The sequence below is a fragment of the Harmonia axyridis genome, chromosome 2 (assembly GCF_914767665.1).
Source record: "Harmonia axyridis chromosome 2, icHarAxyr1.1, whole genome shotgun sequence".
In the NCBI taxonomy this organism is placed as follows: domain Eukaryota; kingdom Metazoa; phylum Arthropoda; class Insecta; order Coleoptera; family Coccinellidae; genus Harmonia; species Harmonia axyridis.
Genome location: NC_059502.1, coordinates 58265265 through 58271227, shown reverse-complemented (window position 1 = coordinate 58271227; position 5963 = coordinate 58265265). Strand labels below are relative to the sequence as shown.

The 5963-nt window shown below is 34.5% G+C and overlaps 1 pseudogene; it reads right to left on the bottom strand.

Moving 5' to 3' along the window:
* Window positions 1–1507: 1507 nt before the first annotated feature.
* LOC123672830 lies at window positions 1508–5963 on the bottom strand (annotated as a pseudogene).

The window sequence follows — 5963 nt, the reverse complement described above, 5'->3', positions numbered from 1 at the left end:
AAGCAATTCGAAGCCCAATTCATGCAATTTTGTTTTCATTTTTGACACGGCACATTGTCTTGATGAAACAGCACCTTTTTTCTCTTCAAATGGGGCCGTTTTTAGCGATTTTATCCTTCAAACGATCCAATAACACTATATAATAATCGCTGTTGATGGAGGTAATCAATTAATATTATACCTTGCGCATCCCAGAATATTGATGCCATAACTTTGCCAGCGGACTGTTGTGTTTTTTTTCCTCGCTTTGGATTCGGTTCATTGTGTGCAGTCCACTCAGCTGGCTGTCGAAGTCCGGAGCAGCTCAGAATCATCAACACGTTGCTTTTGATTGATTGTGAGCTAGCGCGGCACCCATTTTGCACTCAGCTTTCTCATGTAGGTACAAATATTCGTGAATGATATGATGTACATGTTCAGATGATAGCTTCACAATGCCTGCTATCTCGATCAACTTCACTTAAATTCAAAATTATTTTGTGAACTTTTTTAATTTTTTTGTCGGTGACAGCCTCTTTTGGGCATCCACTGCGTTCGCCGTCTTCGGTGCTAATTTCACCACGTTTAAACTTAGCATACCAATCAATGATGGTTGATTTTCCTGGTGCAAACCCCGGAAACTCTTTATTAAGCTTATTTGCTTCAACCGTAATTTTTCCCCCCAAAAATCAATATTTTATCAGCACACCAAATTTTTTTTCCATCATTCTTTAAACAACAAAAGTAGCTACACTCACAAGGCAATATCTCACAAACTAATGGTCGGACTGCTGTCAAATTTTGACACGTATCGTTTAAAGGTTGGTTCTAACCTCGGTACTAGCATAGTATAATACTATGGTACTAGCTAAAAATCATATGGATTTAATACTAGCACCGCCATCTGTGCATCAGACTGGGGACTTTCAATACGCTCTATTAGTGATGACGTCACACACCGCCATTTTTGGTTCTCCTGTTAGTGTTCGAAATCCAAACAAACAAATTGTCATTCAAATTAGTCCACTGTCGTTGAAGAAATGGACTTATTTTGATGAATAAGATTATTTAAGGAACGATTTTACTATTAATTGATAGACAGAAGGTACGAGATTAATGCCAGTAAGTTCGAACATGAAGTTCAACTAATAAACACGGCTTTTTACAAAATCTGGGAAATGATACAGGATTCAAACTTACTGGTATTAACCTCGTTCCTTCTGTCTATCAATTAATACTGAAATCGTTCCCCAAATACTCTAATTTATGGAAATGAGCCGTACTAATTTGAATGTCAATTTATTTGTTTGGATTCCGAACACTGACGGGAGAACCAAAAATGGCGGTGTGTGACGTCACACTAATAGAGCATATTGGCCTAATATTCAGCACTATCCCACAGATAACAGTGGTCAGGGTGTAAGTTAGAAATCGCTGCTGAGAAAGCGTTATTTTTAATTCCACACAAACAAAAATGTAAACGAATATCGAAACGGAAATGGGTATTATATATATGAATTGAGAGAAGTTCATTGAAAAATATATTTATTTTTGTCCAAGTTACTTAAAATCAAGCTGGTATTCCAGCAACAATTTCGTCCTCGATTCCACATTCATTTTCACCACGGAGGATTTTGAAATATCCTTTATCTCCCCAATCTTCATTCCAAGAATTTGCTATCAGCCAATATTTACTACCATTTTCAATTCCCCAACCCAGCATTTTCACGGCATGTCCTCCAAGGAAGGAACCAGATGTGTGCCTGTATACACCTGAAAAAAGAATTATTGATGAGTACACTATCGAGCTGATAATATTTTGTCCTGGTTTCAATTTGATGTGGTTCGTTGGTTTATGGAAAATAAAAAATAATTTGAAGATCTCTGATTTGGGAAGAATAAGATAACAAGATGCAAAAACCATTGAAAATAAATAGAGTCGGCTGTAGGATGAAAATTTTCAATTGTAAATTGAAAAATTTCTTCAAAAAGTGCCTAGTGATACCTAAATAAAAATGCATTTAGATAAAAATGCATTTGCTTGAGCAAACCCATCGTGGTTAAAGAAGAAGAAGAATTGAAAATTTGAGGACGGATTCTTGGGCTACAATTAAAAAATTCAGACATTGTGACGAAAAGATAGGGTAATCCGCTCAAAAAAGCGAATCGAATACACTTGTACTGTCAATTATGTTATGATTTAGAAGTAAACCTGAGGCCATTGCAGTTGATTTTAAGTTTGTTTTATGTATGGCAACAGTGGTTGTGTCAGCGACATTCTGTCAATTGAACATATTCATCATCGCCATATTGTTGTGCGACAGTACCAACTAACCAGTGTTCCCAACGGAGAAATATTGACTTTACTATAAAAATTCCACAATATAAAGTTTATAAGTGTGGTTTATGTGTGAATCCCGGAGTACCTTTTCTGGCTGCTACGCCAGATATGCTTGTTCGGGACAATATTTCGCAAAAATTTCACCTTTTGGAAATAAAAACATTAGTGAAAGGTGGTTTCATGAACAAATTAACTGTGGTCGAGTGTATAAATGAAGGCTTCGCTCCATTTTTGGAAATAGTCAGTGGAAGAATAATCTCTATGGCTGATAGTATTTTTGATATTCGCGGTATTTTTCTAGTAAACTCAATATTTGTCCGTTGGGAACACTGGGTAGTTGGTATTGTCGCACAACAATATGGCGACGGTGAATATGGACAATTGTGCATGAGGTACTCATTATTAATTAGAGAACCACCATTATAAAAATAGTTGTATGTATGGTATTAAATCGTATATGTGTGATATTGAATAAAGCAAGACTAATGAAGAATTTTTGGTTTACTTCATGTTACTTACCACTCCTATAGTTGAGGAAATCCTCATAAACATTGAAGGCCGCTTCAACTGGCCCGTTTTCAATATTTCCGATCTGATGGAGTCTTCATCTTCATCCACTGTATATGAACTCTTTCCGTAATTTTTATCTGTTAGATAATTCACTTTTGAGGATTCATCACATCCGTCCATACATTCCGGAGTAGGCTTTGAACTGCCACATTGAGGACGAGATCCAGACACATGATGTTCGCAGGATGGGAATGGATAAGATTGACAACCCTGTAAAAAAAATATTCAAATTCTTGGAAAAATATAGGTACGATTTATAAATCCACAAAAATATGATGATTCACGTTGATTTTGACTAGGAAAGGAAAGTAACATGAATTTAACTTGGAAGCTAAAATGAAAAAATTTGAATTCAAGAAAAGCACTTGGCGCCAGAAGATTTTCATTCATGAGCCCATTACAGAACACAAAACTGTTGCAAATGTATATATATTAGGTGGACTGAAAAGTATGTAGACATTGACATTTCTTGGAATGATCCGAGAAATCTGACATTTTCATTTGTACCTCCAATTTAGGAACACCGTGTAGATATAGTCAATTCAAAACTGATGTCTTCACAAATGAATTGCAATTTGAATGATACACAACATATTGTACAACACAGCCCACACAATTTTTCGTTGCGAATAACTTAGTTCAATTCTTTGATAACTACATATTGAAATATTCTGACGAGAATGATACAAAAAACCGAAAACAACGGGTAAGTGTATACCGATGACAAATACAAAAATCACAGATGGCAAATAAAGGGCGATGCCGAGAAAGCGGATAGATAAAAGAAAATAATAAACCTCGGACGAAGACGAGCTTGTAGTGCAATAAAAGTACTCATCCTGAAATTGATAATAAACTCATAAACCGTAAAAGGGTCCGATTTTTACTGACGTGTCGATTTCAAAAGAAGATAAAATGATTATTATTGGTTCATATTATGGAGAAATTTTCGTTCTACATCTTTGCGAGATTACTGAAATTTTATATTTTGAAAATCTCTCTTCTACGCCCTTGATACTTGAATTTTGTATCTGAATCTGAAGTCAACATGATTTTCAAATTGTTATGATCTACGTCTATTCTGTGATTCGATGATAGAAAATTGAAATGGAAACTTCTAGACATATTACGGAGAAATATTAATTGGCCCTTTTACCTCGGTAGATCCGTAACCACTTCCAGAGACAATACCATTGTAAACCCAATATTCCCATGCTGCATCAGGGTATCCTCCATCGCAACCTTCACCACAGCTGTAGCAGCAAGTTAGAAGATTTCTAGCAGAAAGTGAAATCTGCTTTGTGCCATTGGAGTGGATGCAGATTCGGTCACTCATGGCTTCAACAGCTCCAAAAGCCTGTTTTAAATATACGTATTCAGTAACTAATTTTCTTAAATATTATATTAAGCAAAACAATACTTTTGGTTTTCTTTTTTTAATTTGGTTGAGAGAACTTTTATAAATAACTTAGTCTTTGTAAAATTTCTAAATTGATTCCTCGCATATCGCTTGGTGAAACATAACTTTAATATTAATAAAAGAAAATAAAATACAATACTTGACTATACGTTTCACAATTTGTGAAACGTATAGTCAAACGTTCGAACATCTTGTTTGATTATATTTTACTCAGAATGTTATTGGTTTTGACTGTATGTTCCTCTTGTTTATTTAGAAGTACGTATTAATAATCTGAGGTTTTCATAAATGATTGTAACATAACAGTGGCCTTTGAAATATTTTTAATTTAGTTATTGAGTGTTTTGAAGCAGAGTTCCCAAAATTTATGTAAATAGAATAGAATTGGTACTTTATGATTGTCCATTTCGAAATTTTATCGTATAGAATAGTTGCCAGTATTACCGAAAACTGGTAAAGAATATTTCAAAGGCCACAACGATGTTAAAAATATTTCTATAGACCTTTTAGTTATGAATGATACGTAATTACAGCAATTGTATGAAAAATCTCTCTAATATCTGAAACTGCTACTTTGCAAACCTATATAAGGGGATTCACGAAGATCATTGGTAAGAATATTTCGAAGAAAGGGTCGAGATAAGCACTTGGAATTTAATAGTTAAATTTTGTTGGGAGAGATTAATTCTTGAAAAAAATTTCAGATTCATTTGATTACTGGTTTCACCGGAAATTGTACCAACTTTTGTTTTTTGAATGTAACAACTAGTTTTTTTATTCGTTATCGGATTATTCATTGAATTCCATATTGCTTCAAGTCTCCAGTTTCTATCAGATGACATACCAAGGCTTCTCCTCTTTCGATGAAAAATTAAATTGACTATACAGGCTGTTTCGATTCCAATGTCAAAGTCAACAATTATCAAAACTCATTTTGTTCAGGTGGTATATGGTATGTATTACACTGTTCTTAAAAAATTATTTCCCGAGATAATTTTAATTAAGGAGACGCATTTTGGTATGTCTTCTGATAAAAGTTGGAGAATTAGAAATTTTCATGCAAAAATCTCAAAGTTATTAACATTGGAATAAATCCCTTTTCATAAGAGAAAATTCGATTTATGGATTTATTTCATATTTCAGATAAATTTTCTGGAAAAATATGCAAATGATACATAAAAGCAATGTAGAATTTAAAGATTCCAGTTAATTTTTCATAATCGAAATCAAACTGAATTGATCTATCGAAAAAATTTTTGTGAAATCCTCAGTGAAAGAGTTTTACTGTAATATAATTACCCAGCAGGAACCGCATGTTGATTGATCTTGAATAACTTTTAAGGATTTACATTCAGGCCATTGTTGACGAGCGTCGAAATTTGCTGGTAGATTTTCCAAAGGTTTTTCCACCTTTACCGGCAGTCTGCTCTTGTAACCTTTTGGAACACCCAGAAGGCTCTTGATCTGGGAGATTGGGGTGTCCTTATCGAAGTTTCTTCCAGCTTTCCATGAGCTTTGGACGCTGTTTATACTGTTGATAAATTCGTCGGAAAGTGGATGTTCTTTCACAGCGGCGAAAGCAACGCCACACAGTAGGAGTGTGTAGACGATAGAGTGCATTCTGAAAAAATAGAGCGTTTGAATTTCAACGAT